The sequence below is a fragment of the Phoca vitulina genome, unplaced genomic scaffold, assembly GCF_004348235.1.
Source record: "Phoca vitulina isolate PV1807 unplaced genomic scaffold, GSC_HSeal_1.0 scaffold4, whole genome shotgun sequence".
Lineage (NCBI taxonomy): Eukaryota > Metazoa > Chordata > Mammalia > Carnivora > Phocidae > Phoca > Phoca vitulina.
The window spans coordinates 32582650-32606441 of record NW_022589707.1 but is presented as its reverse complement, the minus strand read 5'-3'; the positions used below and the strand labels follow the sequence as shown (position 1 = coordinate 32606441).

Below are 23792 nucleotides of genomic sequence, written 5' to 3'. Positions count from 1 at the left end.
ACCTAAGTATGGAAGTTATTAAATTAAATGTAAACAATATAAATTTTCCCATTAAAAGAAAAATGTTAGACTGGATGAAAAACAAAACACATCTACAAACTATTTGAAAAAAATACATTAAGTAAAAACATCCAGATACAAAAAGAGTTTTCATTATCATATAATGAAGTCCTGAAGCAGGAAGTACTAATCAATGGTGATGGAAGTTAAGGTAATTGTTACCTTTGGGGAAGGAAGTGTACTGATTAGGTGGTATCATGGAGATAGCTTGGGGTCCGGTTACTGTCCTATTTCTTGATCTGTGATTTGACTATATAGGTGTGTTCAGTTCGTAAAAATTCATTGAACAGTAAACTTGTGTATGTCATTCCTAGATGAAATTTTACATTAAAAAAAAAATAATGCTTTGGCTTAGAGCAACATCCTTTTAAGAGCTACTTGGTGACAGATAGAGGACCATATGTAGAATGTGATTCTAATCCCCTTTCTCATCTTATTCCTTTCTTTTGCTCTGGAAGTAGAAACTTATTTATTTTCCCCCTCCATTACCAGAAATGTGGCAAGTTCAGAATAGATGGTGGCTTCTTTTCTCAGGATTAATTTATCTTTCTGAAAATCACCCAGATTAATGTCTCTGGATGTATACCGAATGCCCATGGGAAAATCAGGTATCAAAATGAAAAAAGGCAGAAAATGAACTAGTTTCTTTTTACTTTGTACCTTTTAAGAATGTAAATGTGAATCAGAATGTTTTAGAGGTTGAATCTTCTAAGAGTGGCAAAGGGGAAGACTAATAACAGTGGGAATGCCAATGCTTCAAGACATTCAAGAGTATGTGTAAATAGCCGGAGCAGATATCAAGGGAAAAGAAGGGAAAAACGATAAAGTATTTTGAGATTTGGTTTCTCCAGCACTGAAACTGCAAACAGATGTAAGGACAAATTTTCATTTTTTTTCTAGGGGAATCATGTTCTCCACAGTGGCTCTGTGACAGATTTTGTATCCCATTTCTATTTGAAATAATCACCTCATAAGGCCTTTGCTGGTATTGTAACTTGCTTGATGCTCTATTGTGTGTAGCCTGCAACCTGGCAGGAGCATGACAGGGGCAGAAAGTACGGGCAGAAAGGGTCTCTGAGCCAGAAAGGAGCAAACCCGGAGAGAGTGGGTAGGAATGAATAATTTTCCTGCTATCACCTTATAATCATTTACATTACTGTCATTCTGCCTTTTTGTATTTTTGGCCTTTTAAAAAAATTTTTTTACATTGTAGGAAAAATAAATTATATCTTATTCATTTCTGCAGTGATTGCAATATAATAAATGCACCAAAAAGCAGCTATTGAGTTTGGGACAGGACTAGGGTGACCAGGCATCCAGGTTTGCCTCTCTATTGAGTGGTTCTATTTAGTATCCAAAGTGTTCCAGTTTGTCCAATACATTATATGTTCGCCCGAGATCAACATTCACCCTAGATCAACATCATTGATTTTGAATGGGGACTTAAGGACTCAATGGGTGATTGTATTGCTAAATCAAGGAGGAAATAAGCTATATTTTAATGCTGAAGAAATCCTTTCCTAAGAAGTAACAATCCGCTTGTCTTAACAGTAAAATGTAGAGGCTTTTTACTGAAGTAATAGATGCATGTAAACATGTTCTTTCACATAAACTCTAAGACTATATACATATAGAAATTTACAGCTGTTGGCACTCAGCAAAGGGAAGCCACTTTTATATCAAGTCTACATAAGCTTTATAGGATGATGGATATTTTAGAGAGTAAAGAGAGAAAATTTATGAAAATCAAATGGCAAGCTGGAAGAAGAGACTTTCAGAAGTTCAGTATTATTTTGTTATTTTATGAAATTCCACTTATTACCTCTCTGTTAACTTGTTTGATCCAATAAATAATTTGAGTTTCACCTCTGTGGGCTGACTTTGCAAAAATATTGAATGTTCTCAGACAAGATTTGACTACTATTGCATGACTTGGCTTTATTTACATCTTGATTTTTCATCAGAAATCAAAATAGAACACCGTCTATAAACTATTTGTACAGAAATAATAGCAATTACGACTAGGAGATGCTTCCCCTCCCTAGTTTTTATCCTCCCCACCCCATATTCTTTACTCCCCTTAAGTATTCTGCTTTGGGGTTTTATTCAACAGCTGTTAATTATATCCTGTGTTCACATATAGTATATGGAAATTCATGTGTGTGCCAGTTCCCTGAAGGACTCAGAGCAAGAACAGTGTCCGACATTGTCTTTTGACGTGGAGGAGGAAGGTGCAGTGCCTGATTGTTATCGTGGGTTGGGCTAAATTTTAAGCAACTGCCTATATTTGTCCTTTTCTTCTCCCTGAGCTGACTGGTCTATTTGCTAAAAAGGAATTTTTATGTTCAAGAAGAGGTTCAACTTTTTATTAGAGCTGGAGTCCTCTGTGTTTTATGCTCATTTGGAGGGAAGAAGTCTCCCCGTTGAGCACACACAGATACCCTGCACACATACATTCATGTACATACACAACTCCAAACATTTGCCTTGTAAAAACGTAAGAAGTAAACAGACTTTGGTGCTTAAATATCCATTTTTGTTCAAGAACTCCTTTGATATCTTATTGAATGACACCCTTATTTCAGTATTATTGTGACACTGTAAATTACTGCCAGAGTCTAGCTTGTTGTGTGTGTAAACCAGAAGCCAAGTCCAAAAGGAGAAGGGAGCAACATCTGCAGCTGCAGCTAGCTAACCTCTTCAGTATTCCCCGTCTCCAAGTGCCCCTGCCTGGTCCCAAGCAGGGGTGTCAACTGAAACCACTGTCTCATTGGCCTCCCACACGTGTAACTCTACTCTTCATCTGGCCTGACCAAGACGGGGAAAACAAGGCAAAACAAGATGGAACTTTTAAATACAAACTTTTAATAAGAAACTTAGGGAAAAGAAAACACAGAAAAACATGGAAATGGATGAGTCCACTGATGAATGGGAAATATCTCATCTTTTTACTCTTTACCAAAGGTGGTCACAAAGGGGCTGGGCAGGCGGAGCTCACATGACTGACAGTCCTGGTTTCTTCATTGGCCATAACTCATTGTCTTTGAGAAATTCCGGCTGGGGACACACCTCTAGCCCTTTTCCCAATCTTTGAACTTTACTTGACCTTATTTATTTTCCTTTTCTGTCCATTGTTACCTAACTTAGTGGGGGAAAACGGAAATCACAGAGACAGGCACCTTCCCAGAAAGATCCCCTTCCTCTCCCCTTCCTCTCCCAATGAAGACCTCAGAGCCATCCATTTGTAATCTTCAACTTAAAGCAAGTTTATTGAAAGAAATCTAGAAAGTCAACTGTTTAAAGAAAATAACAATTCACCTTCCAGAAATCACCATTCTTAGTATTTTAAAATATTTCTTTGTAACATAATGATCACTTTCCAGGTCAATAAATATTATTCAAATATATTATTTAAATGACTTTTCATTCTATTATGATGTTTTATACTTTAATGGATAATTGTTGAACATTAATATTATTTTTAATTTTTGACTATTAGATGACACGATAAATGTCCTCCCATAGAAGTCTTTGCACTTTGGAGACATACTACCTAGGATATTCCAGAAAGGCTATGCCAATTCCATTTCCGCTAGTAAGTATAAGATAGCTTCATCCTGCCACATCTTTAGCAGAACTTACAATTTTTAACTATATATTTTCCAATTTGATAGGTAGAGAATGTGTATCCTCATGCTGAGGGGAAACATTTTAAACAAAACTCTATTGACTGGTTGTTTACTTTATGAATTTCTTATTTTTGTTCTGTGCTCATTTAAAGAAAAATAGAGTCCAGTGTATTGTTTAGCCCTTAATATATGATTCACTTCTTTTATTAGCCTTTTTCTTCCTTCTTTCCTCTCGTCCTTCATTCCTTTTATCCTTTCTTCCTTCTTTCCTTCCTGCCTTTCTCTCCTTCTCTTTCTTTAAGGTAAACAAATTTCATTGGAAATACTTTTAAAAATAACATTAAACAATTAGTGCTTCCAAAATGAAAAGATTTTCTGTTGATTTGGTTTACAATTTGGAGTAGGTATATGGTGCCTGTTCCTCTTAAGAAACAAGATATTTCCACTTTAAGTGTAAAAGAAAGAAAGAGGTTGAAATTTAAAAATGAGTTATTTTTTTTCTTTTAAAACATTTGGTTCCCTGGGGCACCTGGGTGGCTCAGTAGGTGAAGCCTCTGCCTTCAGCTTGGGTCATGATCCCAAGGACCTGGGATCGAGCCCCACATCGGGCTCCCTGCTCAGCGGGGAGTCTGCTTCTGCCTCTCCTTCTGCCCCTTCTCCTGCTCATGCTCTCTCTCTCATTCACTCTCTCTTAAACGAACAAACAAATAAATAAATAAAATCTTAAAAAAAACCACTTGGTTTCCTGTTCCCTGATAGTAGATCTAATAGTTTTTATAATAGAGAGATTATTTTTCCCTTTCTTTTCTGCCTGCTTTGATTTATGCTGAATTAATATAGTACCTAGATTCAGTAGTGCCTGCATTAATGAATAGGATACAAACAATGACATCTATACTCCATAGCATAATATAGAAGACAAGGAGATGCAGTCCAGCCTGTGAATTTCTTCTTTGATGCACCATCCACCATAGGCTACTGTTTTCAAAAATCACCTATTTTATTAGTAAGGACATTTGGAAAAGTTACTTACACTTCCCGAGGCTTAGATTTCTCAAACACAAAGTGAGGATCCTTATTGGGCTTGGGGTTTTGCTTTGTTTTCCCCTTACTTTTTTTTTTTAAGTTTTTTATTTTTTATTTTTTAATTTATTTGAGAGAGAGAGTGCAGAGCAAGAGAGGCAGAGAGAGAGAGAGAGCACGAACTGGGGCGGGGGGGACGGGGAAGCAGGCTCCACTGAGCAGGGAGCCCGATGTGGGGCTCGATTCCAGGACACCGGGACCATGACCGGAGCCGAAGGCAGACGCTGAACTGAGTGATCCGCCCAGACATCCCTCCCCTAACTTTTTAATAGAGCTGTAGGCTCGCATGCACTTGTAGGAAATAATGCAGAGTGACCCTGTATACCTTTCTCCCAATGGCCACACCTGGCATAACTAGCACATCTCACAACCAGGAAATTGCCATTGGTCCAATGCACTGACCTCATTCAGATTGCACCAGGTGTACAGGCCTGCCTCTGTGTGTGTGTGTGTGTGTGTGTGTGTGTGTGCGCGCGCGCGCGTCCGTGCATGCGCGCGTACGCGCGCTCTATGCAGGCTGGCAGTTTTCTCCTTGCCTGGCACCTACTTACCCCATGGTAGGTCCTCAACAACTGTTTAGTAACAAGTCTTGTCTAGCCAGTCTTTCTCTTTTCTTGAAAGAAGAACTTCTTTGATGGCTCTTCACAGTTAAAATGATGATTTGTTCAGTGGTGCCAAACTCACACTTAATCTCTTTTTTGCTCCCAGGCATTTGCAGGGGGAAGCTCAGAATTTAGTGGCAGAGCCAGGCATTGACCCAAACCTGAATCATCTGACTCATTCCATTACACTTGTTTCCCAAGCTTGTTAGAATGTAGGAATCATCTGGGGCAGTGCTTCTCACATTTCTATGTATATACAAATACCTCGGGGAGCTTATTAAATTACAGATCTTGATTCGGCAGGTCTGGAGCGGAGGCTGATATTCTGCATTTCTAACAAGTTTTAGGTGATGCTGATGTTGCTGGTCCACCAACAATAACTTATGTAGCAAGAATCTTAGATAGTTGCTGAAAATGCCGATTTCCGGGGCTTTTTTCTCAAGATTCTTATGCAGGAAGACTAGAGTGGAGTCCGGGAATTTGTATTTTTATCTAATACCCTAGCCAATTCTTAGTATAAATTACTTTTGGCAAACCCTGAATATCTTTTATACCACCTCGATGAATTCTTCTGGTTCCTTTTAAGTGTACAAATATTGTTTACCTTAATATTGTGATTTGAAGATTTGGTGCAGTTTTTTTATTTTGTCATTTTATTTTCTTGGCTTGGTTTTTGTCTTTTGAAGGCCAAAAATCCAGAAGGAAAATCAGCCTCTTTTACTGAAAGTTTAGTTCAACTCATAAGAGCTTTAAGGTATTAAAATATTTTCAGTGCCATTCCATTTGACACACAAAGATTTTTTTCGGTGCTTTAAAAAGTCTTCCTAAACCTGTATATAACAGCTCTTTTCCTGATCTAAATAAATAACACATTGGACTTGCAACCAGAAATTTCTTATCATCTTCGAATTTACTCTTTCCAGGTCCAGATAAAAAATAGTGCTTAATCCCCCAAAGATATAGACAGTTATGTGAGCTGGTAGTATTGATAAAAGAGAATCATGGCCAGACAGGAATGGCTGGGTTCAACTGTTAAAGTTGAAGCTGTATAAGTCATCAAATAACATGGGGATTGGAAAATATCATTATGAGCAACTTACGTGAACCCCTGATGTTTTAAATTAGCCATGAAATGTGACTTGCTTTGTAATATTTTGGAGCTTCTAAAGATCCCAGCTTTTAAATCGAAATTTTCCTATTTGGCAGCAACACAGCAGGCCTACAAAATAGTTTACAGCCATTTACTTTGTTAGTTATCCCTTTTAAACAACCCTTGAGGGGAGGAAAACATTATTAATCCCCATTTTATGGATGAGGGGATTGAGGTATTAAGATGACACAGCTTTGATTTAGCACACACTTGGCATTTCTTCATCCCAATCCAAGGCCCTTTCATCTTTACTTAGGTCAGCATGCCTGCTCTTATTATTTTGGCTTATCTTGATGAAGAACGTGGCCTCAATTTTCAAGTTAACGTAAACCACTTAGAAAAATTGGGGCAAATTTAGCAGCATTGCTTTCTCACACTGATGGACTAAGTTCAGTTTTGCAGGGCTATTTTTTTTTTTTTTATTGATGCCATTTGTAACTTTTGTACATCTTCACGAGGAGTTCATACTGTAGGACTACGCTTTTAGAGGAGTTGACTTCAGTCATTTTCAATAATTAAATAAAAGAGAAAAGACATTATAATTCTTTTTTTTTCTCACTCATTTTGTTCCGATTTCCAAGGAATGCATATGTGGGAGTCATCATTCGATCAGGAGACATGGTAAATTCTGAGTTGAAGTATGTATCTGTACATTGTAAGCGATGCTGGAAAATTACCTTAAACACTTTACTTCGGTGTTACATACAGTTATTTTAAAAAATCTTCCCTGTAACCTTGTGTATTCTGCTAAGTACATCTTAAAAGATGAGGTCACTGATGCTCACTGAGAAAGCTGAAGAGATTCTCTAGGGCAGAGGCAGGAATGGAGCTGCTTCAATTCTCTTCCTGTAGCAAAAGAAGTCATTGAAAGTAACACAGTGGTCATCAACCCTCCTCCTGGGCTGAATACATATTTTTCTGACGTCATTTACATATTGTTGCTCCAAGCATAGTACCCATCAGAATCACCTCTAATTCCTGGTTAAAGGAAAGATAACTTTAGCTACTGAAAGAGGGTTGGAGGAGGCAGTCTCGGAATCTGCACTTTAACAAGCTTTTCAAGTGATGTGCATGCTTCCTAGAATCTGAGATCCACCGCATCGGGTAAGAGGTTTGATTTGCCTTTGTCACAGAAGCTATTCTATCGCTTAGGGAAAGGGTTTGCAATGTAAGGCTAACTGGCATTGCGTTGTTTCTCTACCGAGTGAACTTTCTTCTGTTTCAATTACTTTCTCACTAAAATAGCTTACATCTGGCAAAACGATCCAGGTTAGCAAGATGCCTGGATGTTCCCGAAACCTTCTGTCACCTAACATCTTGACCCACGTAGGTGAACCCCTTTAAAGGAAACTTTGCAGCTCAGGTTAAACAGCAGGGGCTATCCTTAGATTTATTCCTCCTGCTGGACTTGCAGGCAGTGGGCAATGGTGACAGAACACCTGTGCTTCCTTTGGAGCCTGCAGCATTTTTCTTGGCTAGGCAATTTGCTTTAACTGTCTACACCTTGATAACCTCTTTTTTCCCCAAGTGCTAAATTTGATATCTTCTTTAAACTGCATAAACATTGTAATGAATATAGGACTCAGCCATGCAATAACCTTGAGTGAATGGTGGCACGAAATGTAAAGGGTCACTCTGAGGTCTCCATTGCTTCCTTACATTCTGCCCTGTAGTACTAGTCCATGAGATTCAAGGAGATCATGTTCCAGTTACCTGGAGTGGAACACTAGGTGAGAAAACTTAATTTTCTAAAATCTCTTTATACAGAAAACTATTTCTGCCATCTCTAGTTTCATTGCTGCATGCTTATCCTTGACCATTAACCCAAACTGTAGACATGGACTGGGCTGAGCCAGGGGCCAGCTGTATCAGAAACACCCAGGGTTTTTGCTGAACCTCATGGGAGCTTAAGACCCTGCTGCAAAGAAAGGAGGAAGGAAGAGGAAACTGGTATGACTGGCCAAGCTTCTCAACCTTCTTCAGTTTCTCTTCCATAAAATCAAAGCGGATTGTATCAGATTACCTTTAATGTAGTTACCAGCTCTAAAGCTAAGCCTCGGTGAAACCCTTCAGGAGGGGGAAGGGAAAGGAAGAGAAATATAAAATAAGAGAGATAGGAGGAAGGAAAGAGAGGAGGGAGGAGAGGAAATAAGCAAATGTGTGGCTGAGAGAGCATCTCGCCAATTACCTTGGCTGTGATTCCGTGATACTGAGCAAAGGAGTACCTAATGTAGTATTCAGAGGAATTAAAGAAATAAGCAAGCAACTAAATAAATCACAAAAATCATAACTGGTTTTCTCACAGTCAAAAGTGATTTAATATCTACTTGGCCCTCGGTTAGAAGTTTCATGAATTATTCATATATCCCCTTTAGGTACTACCTGTGCTTGATGGAGTTATGTGGCATCACTGATAAGAGCAGTGTCATGCTTGGCTTGTAGAAGCCAGTAAATTGAAGGTGGCTTATAGGAGGAATGCTGGAGGTGGCTGTGATAAATCCAAAAAGTTATTTCAGATCATTTAAAAAGCCTCTGAAATATAAATAACAATTTCAGTGTGAATGGTAGGCACTTACCCTATCCAATTTCTTTGTTTGCTAATAACTGTGAAAGTTATCTCTCACCTGCAGAGTCAGAAAAGTTTGTATGTAATGACACATACATGGACATTGTCTCTGCCAAAATGGAAGTTCCTTGACCACGTCTTACTGTATTGATTCACCCTCTAACTATTCTGTATCGGAGGGTAAATGACTATGGATATTTGACAAGATTTTAGGAGAAATCAATATGCATGTATTTACTGGCTGAGTTTAATTTTTAGAAGGGAAAAAATCTGCATTGAGAAGGCTAAAGCTTAGATTTATTTGTATGCATTGAAGAACAGTTGGAAAGAAAGGTTTTTTGTTTTTTGTTTTTTTTAAGTTCAGTCAGCCAGAGAGATCACTGGAGGGAGCTCTAACTTCACAACAAAACCAGAACTGAACCCTCTACTGTTCTCAAATTTTATCTATAGCCAAAGGACACACCCCCCCCCCTCCTTAAAAATCAATAATAAAATGAAAAGGGTCTGGAAAAGAAAAATGTGTTTTGGGGGCATCATATGCCACATTTACTGACAAATAAAGACAGGACCATTATTCAGAACCAGCAATATTTAAACAAGTCAAAAATATAGGATTATATAGAATGAGAGCCACAATATACACTTTCTATGAAAAAAAATACTTTGAAAAGTATGCTTTATAACTGTCAACCCCTGCTCCCCCTTTCAGCAATGTAGACCCACGGCGAACACCATTCTCCAGGCCAGCCAGGCAGAATCTGGCGTTGGTCTTCACATAATTAGTATGACAAGCTCTTGGGTGCTCTCTATGGAGGGAGACTTTGTACAGAGGTGTGGATGATGTCCTGGGCCCCTCCTTAGCAACATCACAACTGTGCCTCTGTCAAGTATGTGCAGGGCACCTCGTTTTTCAAAGGGTGAGTGGTGTGTTTGACAGCACCCTGGACTGGGGACCAGATGCCTCGACTTCCTTCACTGCTGAACTCCTAACTATGTATGAGCCTTTGGACTTTTTTATCTTGATGTTGCTGGTAAAATAGAAATACGAAAAGGTTGATCTACATGATTTCTAAAATCTCTTCTACTTTTTAAGCTATGATCAAGTTAAAGTTGTTTATTTGCTTTTCAGTACTGACAATGGTATACATTTAGAGAGAGTGGTATTTAGAATTCAGGCCTGCCATTTATTTAATTTTTTTAGTGTGTGTGTGTGTGTGTGTGTGTGTAACCAATGGAGGTTTCCCTTTGTTATCCAAGTGCTCAGGGACAGGAGGGCCATGTTTCCTTTGGGATACCCAACGCTGATATAGTTCTAGCTTAATTCAGGCCTGCTGTTTAGAAACCCCCAAGATGCTGTGTCCCACTTAAAAAAAAAAAACCTCACAAAACATTTTTTAAGATTGCTCCCTATACACACTTCTTTATCCTCCTCCCATTACTTACCTGGTCTTTTGAAAGTTGACTCCAGCTAAGAAGCAAATCTGTAGTAGCCTTCTGAAAAATGTCTCTTTAGGAAGTTGAATATCTTTAGGATCTGGCCAGATTCCTGGTAGGAATTCCATTATGGCCTACTTAGGCCATGGAGCAGGGACTTCTGGCTGGGATTTGTTACGGTGTTACCTGAAGCCAGGTACATAATTTGCAGGTCCCAATGCAGAATGAAAATGCAGGGCCCCTGCTCAAAAATTAGGAATTTTCAGATAGTGACAGCAGAGCATTTAACCAAGCACCGGGCACTTCTGAGCGTGGGGCCGTGTGTGACCGCATGGGTCCCATGTCCCACAAAGCCAGTCCTGCCAGGAATGATGGGGACCCTGGATATAATCTGATAGACACACAGGACTGGATTTGACTCCAGAAGTATTACCCACAGGAAAAAGAAAAAAAACACCTAATACAAATAAAACATGATAAAATAAAAACCAAGCCATTCCTGCCAGAGTATTTTTTTAAAAGGTGAGAAATTGTTTCAACAAAGAAGCTGTGATTATGTTTGGGCCAAGTCCTTAAAAGGATAATTAGTTAAATAGTTTTGGAAGGAGCACCATGGAAAGAGGAGGTGTTGAAATCATATGATAATTTTGTTTATGCCAATTAAATTTTTCAATCTGAGAAGATGTAATGGTTTCTTTCAAATAGTTTCAAGAAATTGGAAAGCCAGCTGGAGATACACACAGGGGCACAAAGACTGACAAGCAAACTCTTGGAGGGGTTGGCAAAGCATAGGGAAGAGGTGCTTTTGAAAGGCTGGAGGCATTTAGTTTACCTGTTATGGTCCACAGCCTTAAAATAATTAAAATAAAGTGTATGTGGTAGTTCAACGGTATAATTTCTTTGTGTTTTTTTCCCCCTAACATTGTATTTTGCCCAATCCTATTATTCCAGTGAGGGGGAAATTACCTTGGCAATAAATACACTGTATTGTAACCTTCGATGTAGTATTTTGTGGTTTCAGAACAACTTCAAAACTATTTTTTCCCCTCCGCAATAGCCATTCTGCAGTGGTTGACTTTATGACAGTGTTCCTTGGCATTCCTTTTGTTTGAGCTCAGACCTCCAAGTAAATATTTTAAGTAGCGTCTTGTGATTTGCATTGGTTGAGGTCTGGAACAGTACAGTCTCACACCTGTGAATGAGCGTTCTGCTCTCTGCACAGCACAACTTGCCGGCACCCTGACTGCTTCATGGGAGGCCCCATCATGGCCTTTGAGATGGTGTCTGACGAGGCTTTCCTCCAGCCAGTCACGAGCAGGTAAAGTTTGCATTAGGGCCTCTGCCGCTTCTCCCTCTTCCCCAGGTCCTGAGTCTCCTACTCCTTCCCCTCCTCTCTGGACAGACGCTTCTCATTTTGGACTTCCAGGTTCTCCCTATCCCATGCTAGTCCTCTTTCTTTCTTGAGTTAAAAACTAGCCAATCTGCCTGTTATTAGTTTGTCTATTAGCGGATGACTGGACCCATGGGTGCCCTTGTAAGTAATAGGTTTGCTTTTCCTGCGAGCCTGCTGCCATCAGAAAATTTAAACCCAATGAGTGTCTGAAAGGTAGAATTTATGTCATGGGAAAGGCCCGAAGGAGAGTTGAGTTTGGGAAGGAGTGATATATTGTGACCTTAAAATAACAAAGTTGCTTACTTTCTAAAGTAAAGGTAATCCTATTTCTTAGATATTATATCTCATTCCTTTGAGGATAAGTATGTTGGCTGACCAAGGATAATTTGGAGAAGTTAAAATTTAGGGATCTGAAGACAGGCCGTAATTATGGCCTTTGAAGCCCTTTCTCAAGGAAAGTAGATTGAACTTAAACTTCCCAATAATACAGGCCTCAGGGCTAATGCTCTTGGGATAAACTGGAAATGAAACTGTTTCATACTGAAATCCATTAGTCATTCCTTTAGCAAACCCTCCTGGGCAGGACCCCTTTAGCCTACATTTCCTGATTTCTGCTGTACTTTATGGTGTTATGACAAGGTCCCAAAGAACACTGTGGAATGCAATCTGAAAAAGCACTTTTCACCTAGAATTTTAGAATCAAAAAACATGATGATTATAGCTTAACATAATGCAGAGGATACAGCTTGCAATGAGGTAGTTTCAATCATTGTCATTATTATCATAGTTTTTGGAAGTCATTAATTGCTGAATTTTTAAGCATTTTCCTTAACAAGATGAAAACTATATTTTTACTCATGCAAATGATGCCATCAAATAAGTGTTCTGGAGGTGGTGAGGAAATTGTTTTTCTTTTTATCACAAGATCTTCCCTGAAGCATGTTGCAAGAAATATTTTATTTATAGCCCAAAACTACCCAATTGCATAAGGAAACAAAGAACATTTCTACTCAGGGATTTGTTTTACACTTTTAATTTGAAATAATTTTAGACTTACAGAAAATTTGCAAAAATAGTGTAAAGAATTCCTGTGTACCCTTCACCCAGCTTCCCCTCATGTTAACATATTACATAGACATAGTCCAGTGATCAAAACCAGGAAATCAATATTGGGATGATGCTATAACTAAACTACAAGTGATATTTGAGTCCCAACAATTTTCCATTAATGTCCTTTTCTTCTGTTGTAGAACCCAATCAAGAATCCCACATTGCATTCAGTTGTCAAATCTATTTAATTTCCTCCCTTGTGTGGAAGTTCCTCAGTCTTTCCTTGTCGTTCATAATCAGGGTCATATTTTAAGCAGGAGGTATTCTTTTGAGTTAATTAATAATTTAAGAACAAAAATATCTCTGATGTTCAAAAACTTAAAGAGAAAAATTATATATTTTCTTAGAAATATTTGAAGTTATTAGCATATTCTTTGCTAATTTTGAATGTGTATATTCAAGGTTGTGAATTAAAATCTAGTTGTAGGGTGCCTGGGTGGCTCAGATGGTTAAGCATCTGCCTTTGGCTCAGGTCATGATCCCAGGGTCCTGGGATCGAGTCCCGCATCGGGCTCCCAATTCCTTGGGAGCCTGCTCCTCCCTCTGCCTCTCTCTCTCTCTGTCTCTCATGAATAAATAATCTTTAAAAAAAAATCTAGTTATAAATATTTTTTAATGATTTTGGAAGAAAAATTTTTTCTGCACGTTGGCTTTTTTTTTTTTTTGTAATGAACTTCTCTTGAGCAGTTTAAATCTAGAAAAAAAACTTTTTTATAAGTGGCTTTTGGATTTACAATTTAGAAGAATTTTTGCAAGAAATGTGATTAGTATAATTTCTCTATGGCCTCTGAAATTTAAACTGGAAAGAAATTCTATTAATTGCGTAGCATCAGTCTGACTAACCATTTTACTCCTTTAAATAACAAAATAAATTTCAGAGTAGTGTGATCAAATTCTGCATGTAAACACTTATCTATAGTCTATGTTCCTAAGTTTCTGAAGTTGTTGTTTGTAAATCTGATACAATTACATATGTATGTATATAAACTATATGTGTGTGTAATTCTCATTAAAATTGAACCACACCAATGGTAGAAGTTATTGGATTTTATGGCATAAAAGAAAGCAAAAACTCTCACTTCTATATTTCTAAGAGTTACAAAAAATATATAAGTGGCATTGAACAGATAATCAGATTTTTTTTTCCCCCCAAACCAAGAGATTACTTACTGCCTGTTTGGTATAAGTATAACGTTGTCTTGTGTGTAGTGTTAACATCAGTCACATTGCTTGACTAATGCCTAAAATGGATATAGTGGGAAAAAGTTGACATTGTTTTGTCGAAGTGATTTGAATAACAATTAGAATGGTATCTTCTATTTAAACATTTTTAACTGTAATTTTACTTAGTGTTCAGAATATTCAGTTGTTGTAAAAATAGCTACTCCTGAAGTCAGCTGTAATGCAAATGTATAAATTCTTTTATTTTTTCTCCACTCTTTGTCCAAGGTGCCCTGTGCGTAAAGAAAGATTGCATACTATTTGGGTTTATATATGTTTGTGTTAAAGCCTAGCTCCCCTCTAGGTCATGGAGCCTGATGCCAGCATAGGGTCGGCACTTAGTAAATGCTCATTGAATGAACTCTTGATTGTCTGGGTTAAGTGGGAAACTGGTACAGATAGATACGCAAATATATGGCAACTGCGTGATAGTAGCAATTTTATGGACCCAAACATTGTGTACTGATGTAGTCAAACTCCAAAGTTCCTCACCTTTTGCTAGCTTTTGAGAATTTGCTCTTGACTCGTAGAACTTTTATTTGTACACAAATTTAAATTGTTTTGCCTTTTATTCTTTTTGGCAGTAAGTTTTTTTTCCCTGAAAACTCTAGCTCTCAGTAGAAGTAAAACCCTAATTCTGCCTCACCCTCCAGCACCATCACTAGCTAATAGTTTTACGCAAAGGATGTGTCTCCTCATCACTGTATTGAATTTTTAGAATTACTTCCTCGGTGCAGTTGTAAGGCTTTGAAAAGTTCTGTTTGTAGAGTTGGTGATTCGGTAACATATTTTGAGTGAAGTTGTAAAGAGTCCATGAATAAAAAGAGCAGAAAAGAAGAAAAAGCTATAGATTGAATCTAAGGATGTTAAAAATGCAATTTTAGCTTTTTCTCTGATAACAGGCTTCTGCCTTCAGTTTCTTGCTACATTTGAATGAGGTACATGGAAGAATGAGCTACTTTTAAGAAAAGCCTTCATTGTGATTGTTTCTTTCTATTTTTCTTCTTCTTCTTCTTCTTCATTACTTCATTCTTAAAAAAATTAATACAGGCATTCTTTTCTAAAAGTTGATGCCTTGAAGTAAATCCTGCATAGTACTTTTCTTCTTATGGTGGTTTGAATCAATGCTTCAGATTGGAAAAGAAGTGATTTGTCCTCAGACTTCTTGCTTTTTTGCAGCTTCATTTGCATAAACGTGCAATTTATGTAGGGGGTGATGTACTGTTTTGAGAAATTCAGAGACAGCTGCCAGGGCCATCTTGCAGGGAAGCTGTGCTCAACCTGAAATTTAATTTAAATATTTCATTTCATTAGCATACATTGCAACATTGGGAGTAAACGCTCCCTTCTTTGGAATCAGCACTAATCCAATCCATGAAAATTCAATTGCCCTGTCACTCTTAGTCTGCAAATTTTGTGGCTGAAAGCACGGAACTCCAAACTTTGCAGTGGAGTTTACCTGAAAGAACACTTTTGACTTCTTACTTAGAAGAATGTTTGTCCTAGGAATTCAGACAATACAATGCAATTTAATTAACTGAAGAATTGTGTTTGTGGATGTTCTCCTGTTACATCACCAGACATAAATGCAAGTCAAATGATACCTTTCACTTTCCACTAATGTTTTTAAGATCAGCCATTTTTGTTACATTTAGGTTCCTGCAATTAACTGCTGATTTCATCTTAGGTGGGCCTTGCTTCAGATAGTGTTGGTGGTATTAGCATCACTGAAACCAATGTGTGTACTGGTGATTAATAACTACTTTTTGTTACTAAAAGGAGAGTTCTCTCCCTTAATAATGATTATGGAAAATAATCTATGGAAATATTATTTCTAGAAACACATCTATTGTTATTAGCTAAGATTGTTGGTATTTATTGAAATCACGAGAATGTCAAGACTCTGCAAAAATACATTTTGATTTCCCTGGTGTGATAAAAACCGTTGATGCAATTATTGTTTGTGATTAATACATGGGGTGTGGGGGTTATCTTTTCCAATGCCCAGCCTCATCTTGGTTTAGATATGAATTTAGATATGAATTTTAGCAGATGATTTTTGGAAATCATCTTTAACCCCAAAGAATAATTCTGGTCCAAGGAGAATGATTTGAAGTTGATGAAGTCATTGTATTTTTCAAACAGTGCTGTTGTTAACTTATATGATCTTTATGTCGAGTTACTTATAGCTCAAAGACTGCATTAATGGCACATCAAATAGTCCATTAATGAAATAAATGCATGCACACACATACACATACACTCAGACCCCTGCTCACGCTTAACATATAAACATAGCGGAAATGATGTATCTTTTGGGGAAAAATTTTTTTTTTCCTCCCACCTCTAAGCTAACAAAGGGCTAAATTGTATCTTTTATTTTTAGGAGTGTTAAAGGAGTTGTGCCATCACCTCCATCTTGGACCTTGCAATTTCCATCTTCTCATCTAGGTTTGAATAGAGAACATATTGATGGATTCAATATTCAATCCTGAAAAGACCCTAGGGGAACGAATGCACTCAGAATACACATGTAGCTAATCAGTGTGGTTAACTTTCCTCCTGTAATGGATCGGGGCCTTTTCATGTGGGGTTTTTAGCCTTGGAAAGAAAATTCCCTTACTGCCTTATTGGGGATGGACTCTAGCTGAATATTCATGACATTGAAATCCCAATGTAAGATGCATCTCACCCCTTCTGAGCTTGGACATCCTTTCTGCTGACAGTGTTCATAATAAGTTTGGAAAGGATTTGCCATTGGCATTGTTTTAACTTCTGTTTTTTAATTACTTTTATTGCCACATAATTTTGAAATTTATGGGCAATGCTTAAATGAGTTATAAACGGCTGGGATTATGAAGTAATAAAAATAAATGAAAACTGCTTCATATTTTAATTATTTTTAATTTGTTCTTGGAGTTGAAAGAAAATAAGGATGTACCACAGCACAGGGGTCACAGCTTGGAAGGAGGTATATTTTTTGCCTTAGAATGCTATTTTCTCCCAAGTGAAAACTAGAATGGATCATTGGAAGCTCAACAGTCATGGGATTATGTTTGATTAATATTGTGTTTGTGGAGAGGGCTTCCTCTACACAACATCTACACTCATGAACAATATTCTGTTGAGAGTAGGTGAGAACAGATGAAGGCCACTTGTACGAAAGTACATATGTGAATTGATCCCCAGAAGTTGAAATTGTTTCTTGCTCTTGAGGAACTCATACTTTATCATGGAAAACAAATATACATGCCAAAAATAAAAACTCAGAGCAATATTAGTGGCATTGTATTCATAAGTGCTAAGGTATTGGTAAGAATAAAGTACTTAAGGAATTCAGAAGAGATAGTTGTGGTCTGGGGTTATTCAGAATATGCTGCTGAGAAAGATAAAGTTTGTTCTGCATCTGAAAGTATTTGTTAGGGGAAAGGAAAATAGGAGAATATGTCAGGCGGGGAATAAACTTGTAGAGATAAGACTGACTTTGGTGTATTGAAGAATAATATGGAGGTTCTCTTAACACAAGTGAGGATAAACATAATGCATAGCAGGTTAGTGCCAATAAAAATAATACTGACAACTAATATTTACTGAATGGTTTGTATGGCCCAAAGCATCATGCTATGTGCATTATATTGATTATTTCATGTAACCCATTTTTGAAGATTGGCAGCAACATATTGGAAGACTTCACATTTACATTTGATCCCTTAGCAGTAGAACTAATATAAATCTTTACATATTCAGTGATGTTATTTTAAAGATATATTTATTTATTTTTGAGAGAGAGAAAGAGAAGGAGCAAGTGGGGAGAGGGACAAAGGAAGAGGGAGAGAATCTCAAGCCGACTCCCCACTGAGCACGGAGCCTGACATGGGGCTCGATCTCAGGATTTCAGATCATGACCTGAGCCGAAATCAAGAGTTGGACACTTAACTGATTGAGGCACCCAGGCGCCCGAATCAGTGATTTGATTTGGATGAGTTTATATGAGATGGAAAGTAGGCACAGAAAGCAGCTAAGAGATTACTCTGAAAATCTGGGTGTTAATGAATTGTACCATTTTGCATGAAAATAGTGGATTTATCTAGTAGTGTGCTGGTAAATATTTAACAGTTAACTCTAGGGGGAAATGCCCTAATTTGATAATTTGCCCTTTCTGTGGTGTAAATACTTTCATAATGACTGAATTCAAGCTAGCATTGTAAGGTCAACTGAGTCACCAAATTCCTGAAAACAATTGGCTTTGGCAAGCCAGTATGAGCTAGCTCCAGCATGTCACCCAGTTAACCTCAGACATAAAGAAGCTAAAGAATGCGTAAGTTTTGGATGGGTTCACTATGTGGAATAGAAGAAGAGACTATCTCAAAAGGAGCATCCAGTTTTATTGCTTGGAGGAATGAGAGCCTGGGTGTCACTGACATAGAGCAGCCCAAATTCAGCTGTGCCTAAACTGAATATCAGTCATAGAAAGACTCGACTCTAGTCTCTCTCTCAGGCCAGTATCTGCATGATTTTACTTGCTTGGAGGAGAAAGTTTTCTGCCTGTGGAACTGGGGGGAGGCACACGATCTTGAGGCAACGATAGGATAGTGTGGCACAGGATCTTTGGACCAGTTCAAGGATTATGTCTGAGCCATTAAAATAGAGAGGCTAGAGACTGATTTGGGAGGACTCATTTTCATTTAAGAGACCCATGAACCATGTTGTTTATTTCTTCTGGAGAGAGGGTCTAGTATAGAGCAGGGAAGGAGCATCCATCCTATCTATGTACATCACTCTGGCACTGTGAGAGGTCAGAGACATGAGATCCTTTTTTTTTTTTTTTTTTTTTTCTGGAGATTCCTAGAAATGTTTAGGGGAATTGGAGAAACTCTCAACCAATATAAAGTTCTCAACCAATATGAAGTTCTATTTTTGCAAATATAAAGTGAAATTTGAATGTTAATAATCATTTATTTGTACTGAGAGGCTTCTGAAGCTTGGGAAATTTGGACCAGGAAAAAAAAAAAAAAGTGGGAAATTTAGGAAGGGAGAGAAGGTGAGAATAAGCCTAATCATGTTATGTGTGAGATGGCAACCAAGAAAATATGTTCTGTAGTGCAGCTGGAAATAAAAGGCTGAAGCTCTAGTGAAAAGACCAGAAATAAGGAGGGGGAAATGGGAGTCATCAACCAAAGGATGACACTTCTTGGCTGGGATCCAAGTCAGGGAGTATGCATGAAAGAGATCAAATTGCTTCTGATGAAGCCCTCAAGAATATCCATAGTCACAGCATTCTGAGTGAAACCAATATATTTTACCAGTCCACAATCCCAAGTGTGTATAATAAATTCATTTTCCCAATGCATACCTTAGGAACGGCTCTTTCTGTACCATTCTCATCTGATTGCTAGTTTACAGATCTCCATGGGCTTCTAAATTCCTCCTGACTCACCAGCACTCTTGATAAGCAGTGTTGGGCAGTAAGCATGCCAAGCCTGCCCTGAATAGTCCATGCGCCATGATGGAATGCTTCTGTCTTAACTTCCTACTGTCTGAAGACTTCGCGATGCGTTGTGTTTCCGCGGCAGGGGGCTTTGTTGTTTTTGAGCAGCAGGGATGATTGAATTCTCTTATTCCTTTTAAAGGGAGTCCCTTAGCAATTTTTTTCTTTGACCTTGTCCTGAGTAGATCTGAGAGCAAAGAAGTTACATCTTTCTTCTTTTCCTCTCTCTTTTTCAGCAATTAGACGTCAGTACAGAGCTCTTCCTAAATGCTCCAATCCAAAACCCTACTGGAAACCTACTTTCACCCTTGCTTCCAGCCAGCCAAACTTCCCAATGTTTGATTTGTATGTTTAGCTGAAAATTTGCATTTCCCTTTCAGACTTTTGCTATTAAGTATGGCATAACACACACACACACACACACACACACACACACACGAGTTCCAGTTGAAATGGCTAGACTTACAAGTGTTATTGTATAGAAACCATGGAGAAAGGTAGTGGTACTATGACCCCTGTCCACTAACTGAAGAAGAGCTGAGAACACAATTCCTTTATTGAGCTTATCTATGAAACACATGGCCTCAGGCCACTATATTTAAGTTTTAAAGTTTAAAATGTTGACTAGAATAAATAAAATTTCATTATGCAAAAACCTGGTATGTAGATTCATTGCTTTATTCACCTTCATACTTCATTTCTTTACTTTCACATTTCATTTCTTCAAGTTTTAAAATTGGTGTTTGCATTTTCGTTAGACTTTACAGTTCTCCTTTAAAGGAAATGTGTTTTCTTTGTAGATATTGATATCTCTTCCTAAAGATTTTAATGTCTGCTGAATCTTCCAGCTCCATTGCAAACCATGAGCATGATCTCAACTTCTGCTTGATGGATTAGAGGTTCACTTCTTCCTTCTCTCCCATTTAAGTTTAAATTCATGATTTTTTCCATATTTATTTCTCTAAATTATGTAGTTCACTCTCTTACTTTTTAAACCTAATGCCCTATTTCTAACCTTCTGTAGATCTGCTTTGATCTCCTTATTTTCATAGATGCCATTTCTCTCACTCAACTTGCTTCTTTATCCTGAAGTGTAAACATTCTCTGTTCTCTCCGATCTGTGGAAATATTCTTTCTTTTGATCCTGTCAACACTTTGCCTGTTGATTCATTTCTTTCTCTTCTTTTAAGCCAAACTCCTTATAAGAGTAGTCTATCTCCATTGTTACTATGTTCCTACTTTTCTGTAATTCAATTGCTTACAATCTTACCTGCTCCCATCACATTATGAAAAAAAAATTTTTCTCTTGGAGATTATAATGAGCTCCTAAAAACCAGTCAGTATCACCTTTTAGTCCTCCTTTCCTTGCTTTCTAGAGCTGTAGGATTTTACAATATTGATAATCCCAATTCTCTCTGAAATTCTCTCCCCACTGGATTCTGCAAATCAATTCTACCTTGGCTCTCTTCCTACTTCTCTGACCCTGACTCACTTTGTCCTCCAGTCTCAGACATATTTTTGATGGGATCAGTTTTTTGGCTCTTCTCTTCTCTCTCTTTCATTTAGTTAAACAATACTTCATTTAGTTAAATGAATGCTTATTTAGCACTTAATACCCATATCTCATTTGAGTTGCTTTAGGTCTGCCTCAGAGTGCCTCTGAGGTCCTGTTGGAGAACAATGGAAAAAGCCATTTTGTTCAAAGAGATCTTTTGAGACCTCTAGAACCTTTCATTATGTGTAAAATTTCCATCATTCTTACTGCTTTTGGCAGAGGAATTTATGATCCCTGTTGAAATGCAAAAAATGTTTTCCATTAGGCTTCATACACTGTTAGCTATACCTTAAGTCAAACCAGAAAAAATAGTCAAATTATCCAAGAGGACACAGATCCAGAAGTGTGAAGTGTAGGACAGATACATTTTAATGAGGTAAGGGAGGAGGGGATTTAGAGAATATTGAGTAATAGGAGACACTCTCTTGAAAGGGGGAAAAAAACCGATTTGTCCCCATGGGTTCCCTAAGCAAAATGTTGCCAAGGGCTGGCCTTGGAAATGCCTAAAATCTTAAAAAAGACACAAAGTAAATAATGTAAATAAATTTCCATGACTGAATAAGCTTAGCATTTTGAAAATGAGAGTTCTTTTCAGAATATGTATTCCCTCTGCTGGTTTCTTTTTTTTTCTTTATTTTCAGAACACTCTCATGGTTCTCAGTAAATTAATCTGAATCACGAGAGATCATCTCCCTAGAGGTGCTTAGTCTAATTAAGAACAATAATAAAAATCTCCATTAAAGCCTTTACTCTGGGAAAGCCATTAGGAAACTACTAGAGTGACAGCAGTTTTTCTTTTTTTCTTCCAAGTTCAGGTGTTTCCTTTTACAAAGGAAATGACTACAAATGAATATTCTTTGATTCCAGGTAGTCCTACTGAATGTCTCTGGAGCGGACCATAAACTTACTTTGTAATGGTAGATAATTCACTATCATAATACGGGAGCTGATTTTTGCCTATTAATGAAAAATGGTATAAATTCGGCCTCCTGGCATTTCTAGTAAAATATTACTATTTTCACAATATGGCCTGGAATTTCATGGTCTTGAAAAATACATTTTTTTAAATTTATGAATCTTTTTAAGACTTTATTTATTTACTTGAGAGAGAGACAGAGACAGAGATAGTGAGAGCACAAGCAGGGAGGAGAGAGAGAAGCAGGCTCCCCCCTGAGCAGGGAGCCTGATGTGGAGCTCGATCCTAGGACACTGGGATCATGACATGAGCCGAAGGCAGACACTTAACCGACTGAGCGAGCCACCCAGGCGCCCCTAATTTATGAATCTTAAAAAAAAATTAAAGGGTGATGGTAACAGAAACTCTGTATTTTATGGTATTAATTGGAAGCTACCAGTTTCTGTGTTTTCTTCATTTTAAACTCACTGTCTGTTCATACTATTTTTATCATAGATTCACCCAGTGGGGTTTTACTAAGTTAGAAATTCTTTGTTATGTGGGGTTCTTACTCTGATATAAATGTGGGGATTTTGAGACTACACATCCTAGTATCTGCCTCCTTAACCATGTGCATATAAAATTTAGTAGGACTTAGTCGATCTTTATCAAAGTGACAACAATCTTATCTTCCGCTTTCTATATTTAATGAGAATAATGCATTTGGAGAATATCAATAAATAAAGAGTCTTCCTGAACAATCACAGGGACATCGATTATTTAAGGACTATTTATATAAGTATTCTTAAAGAACAGATGTTTTTGCAATGCCAGCAAAACCAATAAGGATTAAAGAGCATCTGATGCTCTTTGTGGCCTATATTGTTCTCTGATGACCACAACTCTCATTTGTAGACCCTTCCATCATAGCACCTTCATCCTGCCAACTATTCAGGTGTCCACAATTTCCAAGTACAAACTGGGAGGCTTCCTTGCTCCTCATTTTCTCACTTTCTTTCTAGCTCAGATTTACAGTTTTTATGTATAAGTCCTTCTCTCTTTGGGAGATTGGTATGAATTGTATGAATTTGTGGTGCTTATATGGCCACTGATATGAGGACATCACAATTCCCATCTGACATTTATGGCATTAGCTTCAACTACTGGAAGGGATTTCGCGTACCATCATGGGTTAGTAGGAGGGATGTTGTTGGGTTGGGATCTTTCTTATCAATTTTGATTTCAAATTTCTAGATCTTTAAAGACACTTAGGGTAACTGATTTGAAGATATGAAGTTAATGTTTCTTTTATAATTTTTATATAAGACACAACAAACTGAAAGCTAAAAAAGCTAAGAGTTTTTATATTTTAAACTTTATTGAATTGTAATTGACATTCAATAAAGGGCGCATATTTAAAGTATACAATTTGGTAGGTTCCAACATGTCTATACACACCCGTGAAACCATTACAACCATCAAAATAGTGGACATACCCACTACCCTCAAACATTTTCTCATGCCCCTTTGTAAGTAACTCTTATGTTTCCCTGACAGTCACCAATTTGAAAAGCTAAGACTTCTTTTTTTTTAAGGTTTTATTTAT

At 37.6% G+C, this 23792-nt stretch overlaps 1 non-coding gene across 1 annotated transcript; it reads right to left on the bottom strand.

Annotated features, from left to right (window-relative positions):
* Positions 1-7055: 7055 nt before the first annotated feature.
* Positions 7056-7136, bottom strand: LOC116631174. Its single transcript, XR_004299118.1, has one exon. It is a non-coding gene; the product is annotated as a small nucleolar RNA SNORD116 (small nucleolar RNA).
* Between the last annotated feature and the right edge of the window lie 16656 nt (positions 7137-23792).